A 17,498-nucleotide genomic window follows, 5' to 3' on the forward strand; every position below is an offset into this window, starting at 1 on the left:
GCTAGTATTCTCAAAGACTTTTCTCAAAATTTTGCATTTTTGGTTTTTACTTTTTGGAAAATGTAAGATGAATTCTACTGCTCTGAACATATACTGTTGTTCTAGATAGGAGATCTACTGTGAACAATGCTTCTTAATGTTTGTGCAATAAAATGAATCCTGCTTATTTAATTCCTCCATCTAAACAGTAGCAAAGTAAAGTACCAAAAATTTAGGAATTTCCTCCTAAAAATCTAAGTTAAACTTTTCTGTAACTTCCAAAGCCAATGAGTTCCAAAATAACTTCCAAAACCAGTATTAAGTAACCTTAAAAATAAAGAAGGCAGCTTTATACCAAAATCTCTAGATTAAATAGGCAAAAGAAACATTTCCAAAGTTTTGATTTAGAAACATTTTTTTAAAAACTTCAACATTTAAAATACCAAAAATCAATCATTTTGATTCTCTTGACTGCAAACCTACAAAATAGGTTTTGGAGGATAACCTACATTTCATGAGATGAAAAATGAAAATATTGATAAGAATGAAAAAACTAAAGAAGAAATTAATCTTAATTTATCATAATTATCTCTACTGACTTGTTTTGAGGCATTTTTACCACAAATTACTGAAGTCCTCAAAAAAAGAAACCTTCACATGGGGTCACAAAGAGTCAGACATGAGTGAGCACACTGCAGCCAGCCAAGACTTGATTCTACAATAGGAGATAGAAGAGAAATTAATAAAATCCAGAGAAGCTAAGGGAACAGATGAAAAATAAATTTGAAGCTCCCTTCTCTTCTCTTGGGACCACTGAGTGCTGTCATCCCCACCATACTGGACAACTTGTCAACTAGTTGCTTATCTTCCACTATGATTTCCAAATTAGCATTTGTTTCTGGGCTTCTTGGATGGGTATGCAGGGCCACTCAACATTTCAGGATGAACATGCTCTCCAGAGCATCTGTTTTAACAGAATGTTCATTGAGAAAAATGTGTAAAATAAATGTATCCACGGGGTCATAAATGATCCAGATGGGTCAACAGTGCTGCACCTTAGAATGAAGTGCCTGCCTCTGGCATTCCACGCTGTATTCTCTCCATCACCTTGGGTTTCATCTGCACTAGTGAAGGATCGTTCTCAGCCAAGTTCACAGCATCACAGCCTGAATTCCCATCCCATCTCTCATTTTTCTATCTCAAGCCCTTTCCCCATGCCTCTGGAGCTTAATCAAGCTGCCAGAAGGGCAGACCCAGAAGTGTGTGTTAGTTGCCCAGAGGTGTCTGACTCTTTGCAACCCCAAGGACTGTAGCGCATCAGGCTCCTCTGTCCATGGAAATCTCCAGGCAGTGGTACTGGAGGGGCAGCCTTTGTCTTCTCCAGGGGATCTTCCTGACCCAGGGATGGAACCTGGGTCTCCTGCATTGCAGACAAACTCATTACAGTCTTATCCACCAGGGAAATCCAGAAACGCAGGGGAGCTACCGTCCTTGGGCAGGATCTACAACTAATGAGGGGTAAGTGTCCCAGCTTCTATCCTTCAGAGGAACAGTTCTGAGGCACAGTGTATTGAGTTGGCCAGAAGATTCATTCTGTTTCTTCTATAAGATGTCATGGGAAAACCTGAGTGACTTTTTTTGACCAACTCAATACATAGTTTGGCAGAGGCTTGAATCCCAGTTGTTGGCAACAGCAAGCAGCAAGATGCAGTCTCGCTTGGCTTTCCTCCTTCCTTGCTCCCTCTTCCTATTCTTTCACCTTCCAAATAAACTACCTGTAACCAAGTCTGTTTCAGTCGCTGCTGTTGAGTTTAAGGGCAGTCATCTGGTTGGGAAAATGGACTTGAGCTACATTTGCCCAGCACTTTAAACCAAAGAGATATAATTGCTTGAGGACACCAAACTGCCAACAGATATATGATAGACTGGAAAGCAACATTTTTGTCTATTAAATTTTAAAAGATATCAGAAAGTTTATCTGACATCTGAGCTACTTTGAACCAAGCTCTCAACTGCAATCTATTCTTCTCTCTGATTAAGGATCTAGAGCGGAAAAATAAGGATAATTCTAATCTTAATTAAAAATATTCCCCATTCATATGACCTGTCAGGAGTTGATTATAACTGAATGCCACTCCCAAGTCTACAAAATTGCATTTAAGCAGGTGGGGTTCGGGATGTTTAAGTATTTGGTTCACTTGTTACTTTACTCCTTATGAGGCCGAAGGAGAACCATGTCAGAAGGAGACTCTGCCCTGTTTCCCAGGCATAAGAAAATGCATGGCTGATTCAGTAGCTGGAGCAACTGTGGCTATATGAGCCACATTATCATAAAGTTAACCTCCTTGCAAATCTGCCCCAAAAGCTGTATACACAGGGCATGCTGCTGCTTGATCCTAGAGGATTTCAGGAACTAGTGCATGATTTAAAAAGTACAATCACAATTAAGGCTCTACCCAAACATAAAAAACATTCATTGCATCCCAACTGCATATGTATTTATGGGCTTCCCTCACGGCTCAGATGATAAAGAATCTGCCTGCAATGCAGGAGACACAGTTTCAATCCCTGGGTCGGGAAGATCCCCTGGAGGAGGAAATGGCAACCCACTCCAGTGTTCTTGCCTGGGAAATCCCATGGACAGAGGAGCCTGGCGGGCTACAGTCCACGGGGTCACAAAGAGCTGGACACGGCTGAGTAAAACACAGCACAGCATGTATATATTTGGACACTTTCCCTCATTGATCATTTCTCTTGGGGAAAGCATTATTGATGCTATTTCAAGTTGAAACTGAAGAAAAGAGATGAATAGAAGGAAATTAGTGGCTGGTATTTAACTCTTCGTTGTGTGACAGAACTTCAATTTATATCCATCAAGATATTCCTCAGGATGCCCTGTGCTCTGATTCACCATCCCCCACTTAATTCTGTAATCCACACTGCACAAATTAGGGTCTTCTCTAAGTTTCATGAGAGAGATGCAAGTGCTGAATTCGGCATGGCATCAAGGGTGCTTTGGCTTCACTGAAATTCAAGAAGAACTGCACTGTTTGTACAAGACTTCCATCCTCATCTTCACTGGCTTTAATTTTGTTTTGTTTGGAAAGAAGTGACAAATAAACAAAATCCTCTATCAAAAGCAATGAGGAAGTCACAGTTTACAATAGTTTCTCTTTTAAAAATTTAACATCATTACTTTAATTCCTTTTAGGGCCAGTGATGTGTGCACCCTTGCATCCTCTGAATGTGGAAGACTTAGTCGTGAAGTCAAACTGAACCCCTGTTGTAGAGATCAGGCTAAAAATTAATGGTCTGGTTATGGACATATTGTATGTGTTCTGTGAGCTTGTTGTAAGTTAGGGATAGATTGTTTTTGTCTTCTCCTCTTTAAAATACAGAAACTGGACCCAAACATTTTTATCTGATGACTAAAGTAAACATGGCCACACCTGTCATTCATCCATCAGTTTCTTCCAATATACCCTGATTTCCTGGAGTGTCCAAGTAATTTTATTGTTATTCAGTCGCTCAGTCATGTCTGACTCTTTGTGACCCCATGGACTGCAGCACACCAGGCTTCCCTGTCCTCCACTCTCTCCCAGAGTTTGCTCAAACCCATGTCCGTTGAGTTGATGATATCATCCAACCATCTCATCCTCTGTTCAAGCAATGACTGTTCTGAAACCTGGGGGATGTAATAAAATTGGTGACACAATAAACTCTGCTGAATTGCATCGCTCTTACGTTCTAATGGTATGACTCCTTCACCAGAAACCGTGTGTCCTTGGCACGAATTGGTCCAGGAAGAATTATACAAATCACTTTGACTTTTCCTTCTCTGAACTGAAGGAGAAGTCATCATAAGCCTGACGTTTGTGCAAGAATATGTCATTCATATTGACATACACCTAACCATAAACACTTTCCTCTTGACAGAGCTGTTTAAAAATGGTAAGTTTTCATGCAATTTGGTAATTTTGTTTCTGGAATGTGTCACTGCCTTGTTGGCTGTTATGCAGTAAATTAAGAAAATTTAATAAAAAAAAAAATCTACCTTTTTTAGACTCCGAGGCCTCAGTGTAGGGAAGAAGACGAAAATGATCGATTTTTGCTCACATGGCTGCTTGGTGGGCCATCATTGTGGTCAAAGTCAACTCTGCAGCATAACTCACAGTTCTTATCTCGGTAGCTGCACACGGGACCTGAATGCTCACATCAGAAGCAAAGGGATGAGAGAAATCACTTTCTAAAAGTGATGTGGGCTAGATGAGCTTTCTGTAACTTTCGATTTATTCTCCTTTTGGGGACAAACTCCAAGAAGGATGAACTATAGGCTCTTTGAAAGACATTCATTATGCAGAAAGAACATTTGAGAAAGACTGGAAGGGAGGGACGCAGGGTAAAGGAGGAGAGAGAGGGAAGGAGGGATGGCCAGAGGAGAGAAGAAATAAAGGCATACGAACGAGCTATAAGAGATTTTTTTCTGCTACAAAAAGTAACGAATCACACAACATCAATTAACACAGAAAGAAAAGAAAGATTGGGGGATAAAGTCTAGCCCAAGTAAACTGACTTAATCACTGGACCGTTATTTGTTTTTCAAATTTTTATCAGGGTATGGTTGATTTACAATGTCATATTAGTTTCAGGTGTACATCAAAGTGAATCCGTTTTATATAAGCATATACCCACTCCTTTTTAGAGTCTTTTCTCATATAAGCCACTACAGTGTACTGAGTACAGTTCCCTGTGCTATACGGTAGGTTCTTATTATTTATCTACTTACATATAATAATAGTGTATACATGCCAATTCCAGTCTCCCAGTTTATCCCTCTTTCTCCTTCCCCCCTGGCTATTGTTAAATATACTGAGTTGATTCATGCTTTGTCTATCCCATAAGCAAGATACATGTTATTATCTTATATAACAGAATTCAGTGCAGGTCATCAATCATGTCTGTCCCATAACTTTTCATTTTCCTATGACCAACTCCATCACACGGGGTATACTAGCCCCAACGGAAAATGACTGAGTCTTTGAAAGCAAAAGCCGAATGATCACAGCCTATGATTCTCCCATTCTGGAGAGCACAGTTCGCATGAATGGTGGAGGTCACAGATAATCACAGGAACTCCTGGTAAGAATCAAGGAGATCCAAAAACTATCTCTGCAAGCCCTTTCAAAAGGGAGAACAGTCCACTGTGTCTTGGGCCCAGACTCTGAGTACACCTCCTTTCTTACACATTCTTTTGCACCATAACTTTTCTTGACTATAGTCAAGCAAAACAATAAAAGGTCATTAACACGCTGTAAGAAGCGAGATTCTTGCTCCATTAAAACAAGAGACAAGTCTCCTTTTTTGGCTTAATATTGATTGAATGTTTCCTAAGACATGCAATTTGCTACAACTCTCTCACGTTTGTCACAGTGATGAATTAATACAGTGTTTAAGGACATCAAATAAGATTTTCCTCCTGGAGGGAAATCACAGGAAAGGAGGATTGTTAGGAAACTATTTTGGAAGCTCCCACTAAATTGAAGTCATTTACTGTTGCTGTGCCATTAAATCATGGTAAGATTTTTTTCAGTATTTCCCTTAAATTGGTATTTTATTTTTGGAAAGCTATCTGGAGGGTAATTAAGATAATAATAAAATGTATAGATATTTATTGAGAACCCACTATGTGCAAGGTATTGTTCTAGGTTCTGTGGGAAAATAGGGGACAAGACTGGCCTTCTAGATAGAGAGTTTGGGGTTGACATATACACACTTCTATATTTAAAATGGATAATCAACAAGGTCCTGCTCTATAGCATAAGGAACTCTGCTCAATGTAATGTGGCAGCCTGGATGAGAGGGGAGTTTGGGGGAGAATGCACACATGTATACATATGGCGGAGTCCCTTTTCAGTTCACCTGAAACTATCACAACATTGTTAATTGGCTATCCGCCAACATAAAATAAAAAGTTAAAAAAAAAATTGCACTTCTATATGGAGTCTGTTTCATCAGGAAAGATGATCATTGTATAAATAAACAAATAATTATGTAAGATGATTTCAAATATGTATAAGTGCCAAGAAGATACTAAAATATAGCAAGCAGACAGAGCATGACAGAGTCAGTGTGGGGCGTGGGGATCACGTTTGTGTGGTCAAAGAAGACTTCCCTGTGCTCATTCAAGAATGATAAACTGAAGGGCGATGTGCAAAGAACGAGGGTCAAATTATTCCGGGCAGAGGGGACAAGAAGTACAAAGGACTTGAGGGAGTTAATACTCTTGATTATTAGAGCATGTTGCATATAGTTCTTCATAACTTGGAGCACTTCCAAGTGCATGGTTCCATTTGATCTTCACAAGAACCCTGGAATAAGGGCACACGGATAATTTTTTTTCTCACCTTAACTATGATGTGTCACACCCAGTGGAGGATCAGAGAGGGTCCTAAGATGCCTCTGCTTTGAGACTTCCCTAGTGGTCCAGTGGTTAAGACTCTGTGCTCCCAATGCAAGGGGCCTGGGTTTGATCGCCAGTCAGGGAACTAGATCCCATTTGTGGCAACTAAGAGTTTGCATGCCACAACTAAAGATCCTGCATGCGGCAACTAAAAAAATTTTTTAAATGTCCATGCTTTCCATCACATTTTGGTGCCTCTCTGAGTTTCCCTGATTAGGAAGGGTACATGGATTATCTAGGTGGGTGGCTTAACGCCATGAGTAGCTTCATTTCTTTCTTCCCTATGCACAGAAGATAGAGCTTGAGCTCTGAGTCCAACAGACTTTCATTTGAGTTCCAGTCCTGCCACAGTTCCATAGGCTACCTTCTTGCTGGTTACCATAGGTGAGTTGTCTCCTCTCCTATTAAAGCCTGAACCTCCACTTGGACCCTGGATCCCAGTTCCTCTAGCCTCTAAAGACATCACTGGAGAAATCCGCCTCTCCCTCCTGCATCATTAAATTTTCCCTCTCTAATGAAATGTTAATCAACATTAACATGCTCTTTCTCCCACCTAAAAGAATGTTCTCCTGACCCCTTGTCTCCTGTTATTGGTATGCCATTTCTTTGATGTTCTCTTTACAAACACTGTCTGAAAAAGTTTTTTATGCTTTTTGTTGCCAAGTTTTTCTTCCTATTTTCCATATTTCAGCTGATCAGGTAAACCTTAAAGAGGGGTAAGTAACTGAAAATTACTCAGTTGTGTCTGACCCTTTGCGACCTCATGGGCTGCAGCCTGCCAGACTCCTCTCTCCATGGAATTCTCCAGGCAAGAATACTGGAGTGGGTAGCTGTTCCCTTCTCCAGGGGATCTTCCCAACCCAGGGATCGAACCCAGGTCTCCTGCACTGCAAGCAGATTCTTTATCATCTGAGCCACCGGGGCAGCCCAGGTAACCCTTGGCATCACCCTTCTCTCTCTGTCCCACTGTCTGTCTCTCCCTCACATACATACACAGCCCCTATATAATTTAGCAGGAAATCCTATTAGCTCTACCCTCAACGTATATCCAGGTTCCAAAACATTCTTGCTATCCCACAGTTATCACCCTTGTCTAAGCCACCATCCTCTCTCACCTGGATGACTAACATCCTGCTAATGCCCTTCCTGCTGCTACAGGCTATACCCAACGCAGCAACCAGAAGGACTGTTTTCAAAAATAAGCCAGACCGAATCACTTCTCTGCTCAAAACTCTCCAGGGCCTCTCATCTTGCTCTGCGTTAAAGAAGAGTCCTCACACTGGCCCATGAGGCCCAGATAACCTGCCCCACCCAGCCCCTTTGACCTTGTTTTCCTTCCCCTCCCCTCTGTGACCCAGCCCTTACTGTATGCGCTTCTATCCCCTGAATCCTTGGCTAGAAAGTGAGCCCCAGATAGGCAGGGATCTTTGGTTCACTCGTGAGTCCCATGGGTCTGGAACAGTGCCTGGCCCATAGTAAGCATCCAAAGTGTGTGTGTGAGTGTGATCAGTCATGTCCAACTCTTTGCAACCCCCATGGACTGTAGCCTGCCAGGCTCCTCTGTTCATGGGATTTTTCCAGGCAAGAATACTGGAGTGGGTTGCCATTCCCTTCTACAGAGGAAGCATCCGATAGATACTTGTTAAATGAATGGTCCATGCCTACCTGGCATAAAGTTACTTGTAGATTTGCCTGGTTTTCACTTAATCTCATTAGGGCTTCCCATGTGGTGCAGTGGTAAAGAATTCACCTGCCGATGCAGGAGATGCGGGATCAACCCCCGCGTGGGGAAGAGCCACTGGAGAAGGAAATGGCAACTCACTCCAGTATTCTTGCATGGAAAACTTCAGGGACAGAGGAGCCTGGCAGGCTACAGTCCACGGGGTTGCAAAGAGTCAGACACAGCTGAGCAATTGCGCATGCACAGACAAGCATGCATCTAATCTGATTAGTGCATAGAATGCCGCCAAATCACGTTACAATCTTGATTACTGCATATGGTTCTCTCTTGAATATAAGTATATAAGGTCTAAAACTCCATCTCACTTTATATCACATACATTTAGTCATTTATTAATATTTCTTTTATATAGAGAACTGTTCCACTGGCTGCGCCCTCGGTTTAAAGATCCAATCTCTCCATTGAGGGAAATATTGCTTGTTTATTGTTCAGATTATTGGTTCACCACTACTTGGATGCCTAGAATATTCTTGCCTGGAGAATTCCATGGACAGAAGAGACTAGTGGGCTACCGTTCATGGAATCATAAAGAGTCGGACACAACTGAGCAACTAACATTTAACTTATGAACTAGAAACAAAAATATTTCCTTTTAAAACATTTTATGACTAAGTAATTGGACTAGAATTTCACTGAATTAATCAAGAAGCTTTCCATGCACTTCAGAGGTGATAATAAAAGCAAGAGTGCTCAACTTACTCATTTCATTAGATTTACCTATATTGAGTCACTATGTTATACACCTGAAACTAACATAATGTTACATCTCAATTACATTTCAAGGTGCTCAAATATAATCATGACAGAGGGAAAAAATAGTGTACCTTAGACAAATAAAAAGATGGGAAAAAGTAAAAGCATTTGACATAATAAATTATATCTCTGACTTTGATTTGAAAAGCTATTTCATTGATTCTCATAATTCTTTTTGCTTACAACATCTACAAAAACTCTTATGGTAATTTAATGGAGTTTCTGCTTAACATTCTTAATGAGTTCACAATATGAGTATGTCCTGATATCTCTTGTCATTCACATATCTAAGAATAAAAAAAAATTATTCTCAAAGTGTATTTTATAATATTCCAAAGTTCTTCCTTTGTGGAACTCTCAGAACACTGGGATTTGGTCATTAGTCCAGATACTTCCCCCTTTTTTATTCTTTCTTAAAGAAGAAATCCACAAAGAGATCTCAAACCCTAGACACAACCTTGCTGCCCTCTTCTGAAGCCACGTGGTCCACAGGACAACATTCCAACAATCTGGGTTCAAGCCTCCTAAAACAGGCCTATCCTAGCAGGGCTCTGTCTTGCTGCTGCTGCTTCTTTTTTATTTTTAAAGAAGCAGGGTTCTCAATTTTCCACAAAGCTCTATAGAGGTCATCATAATCGGGAGTTGAAGGAAACCCCAAACTGACTGCCGAAGAGCAATTTTTGAATTACCTAGTCTTAATTAGTTTCAATTCAGTTCAGTCCTACAGATATTTATCCAACTTGCAGATAGGGTGCTAAGCATTAGACCGGTAAGGCTTGGCCTTCCTTTAGCACAGTCCTGTGATGATGTGACCTGGTTCAGAGTGCTCTGTAATATGCACAAGGAGCCCTTGCCCAGGCCTTGATGCAGAGAAAACTTTCTGAACAAAATCACACCTGGGCCAAATTTTCGACACGAGCAAAGTGAAAACGGGGCAAAACAAGGTGTAAAGGGCGTCCTCAAACTCCCATGACCCATTTTTACCAATGTGATTTAAAATAAAATCGGAGAGGGGGAGCGTTGAGACAGTATTTCCAAGGAGGCTGTATTACCTACGTGCCTTAGTTTATCTTCGGTTTGTTCACCTGTGCTGAGCCAACTTGGGGTCAGCTGTGGTCCCACACTTTGAGGGCTTGATCTACGTTGCCTTGCATGGCATGTGCGTGCTATGTGCTAAGTCGCTTCAGCTATGTCTCACTCTTTAGTAGTGTCTGACTCTTTGTGACCCTATGGACTGTAGCCCGCCGGGGCTCCTCTGTCCATGGGATTCTCCAGGCAAGAACACTGGAGTGGGTTGCCATGCCCTCCTCCAGAGGATCTTCTTCATTTAAAAAAATGAGGTGACTTGGTCTGAATTTTGAGAGTAAAATTTCCAGTGTATTCTGCATTAAGGCTGAATGAAAATACATTTTTAACTCAGTGAAAAGACATTCCTTTTAATGGTCATTTTAAAAACTCTTGACTGACAGTGTGAGATTATTAGAGAAGTATTCAGTTTGTGTTTTGTTTGCCAATATTGGAAGAAATCCCAACTTAAAAAAATAAAAAAGAGGACTAAATTCCAATTTCTTCAATTCTTTGTTAGTTTTTCTTCCTTTGTGCACCCACTGTGCTTTCTATAACATACGGGACTTAATACATTAAAGCAAAGCTCTGTTTGTAAAAAAAACAACAAAAAAAATCTGCTGGTTTTAAATTCTAGTTTTTACTCCATGTATGCTATACCCTGTTATAAAAAAGTTACAGATCATTGCTATTTTTGCCCAAATTTCACCCTACAGAAGTCCCTTTATTAAGAAATGAGAGTTAATGAAAAGAAAAGTAGGGCTACTGTTTCTACGGCTGCAAATATCACTGGGGAAATATTTCATGTTTACATTTTGCTGAACTATTTATAGCAGGACACATACTACAGTAAAGCCCTCTTTTCCCCATATAATGGATATCTTTGTGCCTGAATTCTATATACTTATATGGTTTACATTTTTATCCAGTCTAACCACATTTCATTCCACGTGACTTTGTCCTCCAAGCCCAGCTAGATTATAGCAACACCTTCTGGCAAAACAGAGACACTGGAAACTGAGTGAAATAAAACAGCATCTTAAATCCAGACTAAACGTAGCTATTTAACAAATTTCTCATATCAATTATTACAGTCTTTTCTATCCCCACTGGTGGTCCTTGAAAACTCTCAATTTTAAGCATTTGAGTTTCTTCCTCTGAATTAATGACTAACACCTATTGCTGTATTTTATCCATATTTTAATGATTTAGCATGGTGTATTCATAAATCTAAATATTCCAAACATTTCTTGCTTGAAGTACAATATTGATGAGTGAACTTTGGAGTCCCTCTGGTGGTCGTTTAAGTCAGTTTTAAATGAGACTGATTTTTTGTCACCTGTCTCAGCCTCATCCATATGCACCCCTCTTACCTCTGTGTCTTCAATTCCACCCACTCTGTGCCACTCACGCCCCTTGCCACACACAATTTCTCACCCCATTCCTATCAAGTATATAAATACACTGCTAAGCATTTTATAAATTCCCAGTATTAGGCTGTGAATGCTCACGGCATTAGATTTTACAATAAAATATTCACATGTTTTGGGATACTACTAAAAATTAAAACGATTGCCAGTTCCCTTCCCCTCAATTGAAAATCATAGCTCTTGCTTCTTCTTTACTGAAACAGACTTTAGAAATTGATTTTAATTTTTAAAAATAGCTTTTTGGGGACTTCCCTGGTGGCTCAGTGGCTAAGACTCTGCACTCCCAATGCAGGAGTCATGGGTTCAATCCCTGGTCAGAGAACTAGATCCCACATACTGCAGCTGAAGACCCAGCATGGCCAAATAAATAAATAAAAATATCTTTCTTCATGTGTGTGGCCCTTGATGGCTAGTCTTTCTTTTTAGTCACCTAATTTAGTCCCTTTAAACATTTCTTTAATTTCAGTAATTCAATAGCTCAAGCTGAATACAATTGTACTCAGAATACATAGTGGCATGGGGCAGTCAGTATGCATAAGTACTGTCTCTCTCAGCTCCTGATTCTTAAATGCATAGGAGCAGAGTCTTCCAGGGACTGGCCCTTGAGTGATGGAAGAGGCTTTCAAATAGATAAAGTCTTGAGTTGTGCTTAGAGGAGATTAAGAAGTTATTTACCTAAACAGAAATGAGATGTCTCCTTGACATTATATGCTGTCCCCTTGACATTTCTGTCATTATCTATGTTTCCAGTCAATGGTCTCAGAATTTCAGCGCATTCATCGTTCAGTTCCCACGAGTTCGTGGTTTTTCTAAGTGGGTATATATTGACTGCCTTCACTCTCAGTTGAAAGATATTCATCCTTCAGGATGTTTTTGCTTCTATTCAGAAAATGAGTCTCTTTCATTTACTATTGAGAAAAGGAAAGGGATGGAAGCAGTGATTGTACTGATATTGAGATCATTGACTGCTCCTAAATCTTTCCATACGTGTAGCTCCCCAAAGGCCTCTGAATGCATACTTTCCCCCTCTTACTATAGGAGGGTTTACTTGAGACCCAAAATGATACACTATACAACACTAGTCATCAAATCTAAGATGCCAACCACCCATATTATTAAATTAGACTGAAGAGGATTGAATACAGAACTGTGGTTGAAAGTATTATTGTAGCCCAGATCAATTTTTAAAATTACAATCAAATATATTATCAAAAATACTATAAAATATATTTTTATTATATTATACAATATATTATCAACAATTCTGGTAAAAATCTACTTTATAGATATTTTAGACTATTAAAAAATAGTCAAACTGATAAATGCCCCCTAGGAACTAAATATAAACAATGTTGCATTTGTTTAAAGTCAGCACTAATAAGAAAATGTATAGGGAACAGTTTGCAAGAAAAACCTGACTGCCGCTGCCTTTCTTAAATGTTGTATCACACCACATGTGAAAAAGACAGCAACAGCCGCATAACTTCTTCTGCAGGCATCTTTTCCCTGTAGTTTCTAATCTCCAATTCACTTTCATATACTGTGTGGCCTCAGGGTGTTCCGTGTTTCTGAAGGGGGGTTTGCAGTTCATGTTTTAATATTTCGCCATTCGATATAGCAAAAAGAACATGTATTTTATTGTTCTTCGAGTTTTAAATAAGTAGTTACTTTTGAATTATAGCAACCCAATCTCCAACATGCTGGTGTTCATCACTGCTCTGATGAAGATTTTCTGAATCCCAAACTATGTGATTTGTGGATTTCCATGAATAACTGTTTTCAACTGTTGTCATATGGTCCCAATTATTTCAAACTGGAGGAGTTGGCTGACAATATGAGAAACATGGATGCTTAGCACCATCTATTGTTCAAGAACAAAACAACTGTATGAGAACTAAAGGGGGAAATCATTTTTAAGGAAGGACTTTTAAAGAGAGGATTTTTTTTTCTATTACTGCTGTAACAAGTTATTACACACTCACTGACTCAAAAGAACACAAATTTATTACCTTTGTGTTCTGGAAGTTAGAAGTAGGCAACAGGGCTCACCAGGCTAAAATCAAGGTGTCAGCGGGACAGCGTTCCCTCCTCAAGAATTCTTGCATCTTCTAGCTTGTAGTGGACACAGCTTTTAGCAGCTGCTCTAATTCCTTGGCTCACAGTCCCCTTCCTTCATCTTCAAAACCAGCCATATTGCATTCTTCCCACTAATCTTACATGGTTATATCTCCCTCTGCTTCTGATCACAGCTGGGAAAAGTCATCTGCTTTTAAGGACTCATGTGATTAGGCTGGTCACCCCACCCAATCTATCCAGAATAACCTCCCCATTTCAAGTTCCTTAATGAGATCTGTAAATTCCTTTTTTTCCATGTAAAGTAACATATTCACAGATTCCATGGATTAGGACCCAGACATCTTTGGGGAGCAATTATTCTGCTTACTGCAGGGTCTATAAGCTAGAGCATTACTTATAAACCTTGAGCAAACATCCAAGATTTAAATCCTTGACTTTTGGTGGTGTCAACATGTTGGCAGAGGTTTATTATCGTTTGTCTTGGAGGCAGGGTAGAGAAAAGTGCATTCTAGTGTTAGCAACATTTTTTTTATTTTTATCATTTTAGTTCTTATGGACTCAATGTACAATTTGTTAATTTTCTCTAACTAATACATGGGGAAAAAAAGTGAAAAGTGAGTGTTAGTCCCTCAGTCATGTCCGACTCTGTGACTCCAATGATTATAGCCCACCAGACTCCTCTGTCCTTGGGATTCTCTAGGCAAGAATACTGGAGTGGGTTGCCATTTCCTTCTCCAGGGGATCTTCCCAACCCAGGAATTGAACCTGGGTCTCCTACCTTGCAGGCAGGTTTCTTTACCATCTGAGGCACGAGGAAAGTCTAATGCATATTAGATAAGCATTCTTAAAATGGCCATCTCTTACTAAATCTCCAACTAAGTTTAATATTCTTTGGAGGAAGAGTCAGTCCTTATTTATTCTTACATTCCAACATCCAACCTTTGTCCCTCACCCCATTCAACCATTGAACCTGGTCACCAGTGCATGTACGTGTACAAAGAGGCATACAAACCCCTACGGATAGCAGTGCATTCAATAAATGTCATTATTTTCTAAAGTTACTCTCTGTTCTATGGTGGGATTTCACCTTGAATGCCTCTTTTAAAATATATAGATTACTTTCCCACCCACATTACAATATTGAAATGCCATTTATGTTAGTTACTATTATTTCTTTTCTGTAGAAATGCTATTGGTAGGTTAGAGATGGACAACTTTGAGGATCAGTACTCAACACCCAGTTCTGTTGTATTTATAACAGCAATACAGAGCATGAGCTATGGAGGCTTAGCACTCTGCTAGCACTTTATGACTAATCTAGAAGAAAAGGCAAAAGGGACTTCACTGGTGGTCCAGTGGTTAAGAATTCAGCTGTGAGACAATTAACCCCATGTGCCAGAACTGCTGAGTCCATGAGCCACAACTACTGAAGCTCACACACTCTGGAACCTGTGCTCCATGAGGGAGGCCACTGCAAAGAGAAGCCAGCACACCACAACTAGAGTGTAGCAATTAGGGAAAACCCAGGAGCAGCAGCTAAGACCCAGGACAGCTGTAAATAAATAAATGAAAAGGTAAAGGTGAAGGGCAGGAACTAGAAGAATATGCAACAGACTCATTCCATCCAAACCCACTCTGTTTTTGACCAGAGACGCTGGTGGCAGTTGTAAAAAGAACTGTCTGTTGGCTGACAACACTGTTTGTGTCCTTGTTGACTTCTGACCTGTGACCATCACTTTAAGATCTCTTGGGGAGAGGAAATACCTAGAAAATAGTTTTCTCTGGCCTCATTTACTCCCGCATATGTTTGATGCTTCTCACTTCAGGGTGGGGAGAATGGACCTTTTGGAAAATAACAGCCTTTTAAGATAATTTCTCAATTTGGTAATGAAAGAAAGGCAATTCATTTTTGAAAGGACTTGAAAATGAAGGTAGCCATTCAAGGTCTACCAGAACATCATTTCAAAATAACTAGAGTCTATACAGAGATTAAGTTTTATAAATCGTGTTCCCAATCATCTAACTTGATAATGACACCAACCCTAAGGGATAGACATCACTTTACAAGTGAAGAAATGAACGCTCATTTCTAGTTGACTAGGATTCTCAAAGAGCATACTTGTTAGCACAAGTATGGAAAAATGATTACCATTACATCATGCTAGCAGAAAAGACTTATTTTTTTCTCCATGAAATAGCTTGTCAGTTTTTTAAAAAGCATCTCTTAAAACCTTTTTATTTTGTATCAGGGTATAGCCAATGAATAATATTGTGATAGTTGCAGGTGGCAGCAAAAGGACAGTCATACATATACATGTGTCCATTCTCCCCCAGACACCCCTCCCATCCAGGCTGCATAACACTGAGCAGAGTTCCATGTGCTATACAGGAGGCCCTTGTTGGTTATCCATTTTAAACATAGTACAGTGTACATGTCCATCCCAAACCCCCTAACTGTCCCTTCCCCCATCCTCCCCTCTGGTAAACTAAGTTCATTCTCTAAATCTGTGAATCTGTTCTTTAAGTAAATCCATTTGTATCATTTCTTTTTATTCCACATATAAGGGGTGCCATATGATATTTCTCCTTCTCTGTTAAGGTCAGTCAGTTTTAATGACAGTGACCCACTTTTATTCCATGGTTCCATGGCTACAACTGAGACTCCCAATAACAGAATTGCACAGGTCGGAAGTCTATTTCTCTGACATGTGATGACGCTGTGACAGGTAGTTCTGGACTGCTGTGCCGTCAGTAACAGAGGCTCCTTCAGTGTTCTGCCCTGGAATCCTAAAGGCAGCGGTTCCCAAACTCTGCTGCACATTGGATCACTTGAAGATGTTTAAAAAAACAGTGATGTCTGGGGACCTCTCTGATGGTCCAGTGGTTAAGACGCCAAGCTCCCAGTGTAGGGGGCACAGGTTCGGTCCCTGGTCGGGCAGCTATGATCCTGCACATGTGCTGCTCGGTGAGGCCAAAAAAAAGTTTAAAAATACTGATGTCTGGCTTCACCCCCCGATGTTCTGATCTGGCTCATCCACAGTGTAACCTGGCCGTTGGGATTTTTAAGAGTTCCCTGGGTAATTCTAATGTGCGGTAAACTGATCCAACTTTTCAGCAGGGCAGTTGACTATATCAAAACTCAAAAATGTGTTTTAAAGTAAGTCTTTGGCAAAGTCTCCACTGTAAATAATGTATCCTAAGGAAAAGTCTAAGAATGTGACCGAAGATTGAAATAAAGTCGTGTTCATCTCAGAGCTGTTTATGATAGCAATAAATTGGAAAGAATCTATGGCAGAAACTGCTGGATATTAAGCAAAATCTATTTCCTGGACTCACGGCTGGGTTACATTTCCCAGGCTCTCCTGCTGGCAGAGATGATCATAAGACTATGTTCTAGGCAATGGAGTGTGGGCAGAAGTGATACCACTCAATATTCTGTAATAACCTATATGGGGAAAGGGTCTGAAAAAGAATTCCTATATGTATGTGTATAGCCAAATCACTTTGCTGTACCCCGACACTAACACAATATTGTAAGTCAATTAGACTCCAATACAGAATTAAAAATTAAATTAAAAAAAAGAAGTGATACAAACAGCTTAAAGTTCTTGTCCCTAAATATTCAAAATCTTTGGAGTGATGTTTCAAGCTCTCTTTTCCTTATGTTGGTGAGATACCAAAAACCCAGTGAAGAATCTCAAAGTCCAAGATGATATTAACACTCCTAGAGAAACGAGACTGGGGTCCTTTCCTGAAATATGGAAGACCATCCCTTACCAGGGACATTATGGTTCATGTGAGCAAAAATAAGTTTTTACCAAAATTTTAGGACACAGAATTAGAGACGACTTTAACATAAAATTTAGATGTCCAATAATAGAGAAATTTGTTAAAGGAGCTTAAGTGACTTTCTTGCAGCACAGACTTTCTTTGAATGACTTATTGATCACAATCTGGGCAGCAGCCAAATCAGAAGAGATATAAAAGTATGTGC

General features: G+C 39.9%; 1 long non-coding RNA gene across 1 annotated transcript; it reads right to left on the reverse strand.

Moving 5' to 3' along the window:
• Window positions 1-376: 376 nt before the first annotated feature.
• LOC139030686 (uncharacterized) lies at window positions 377-4,182 on the reverse strand. Its single transcript, XR_011483094.1, has 2 exons — window positions 4,034-4,182; window positions 377-694 (listed from the first exon to the last, which is right to left on the reverse strand). It is a non-coding gene; the product is annotated as an uncharacterized lncRNA (long non-coding RNA).
• Between the last annotated feature and the right edge of the window lie 13,316 nt (window positions 4,183-17,498).

Source organism: Odocoileus virginianus, chromosome 23 (assembly GCF_023699985.2).
Source record: "Odocoileus virginianus isolate 20LAN1187 ecotype Illinois chromosome 23, Ovbor_1.2, whole genome shotgun sequence".
Taxonomy (NCBI): Eukaryota; Metazoa; Chordata; class Mammalia; order Artiodactyla; family Cervidae; genus Odocoileus; species Odocoileus virginianus.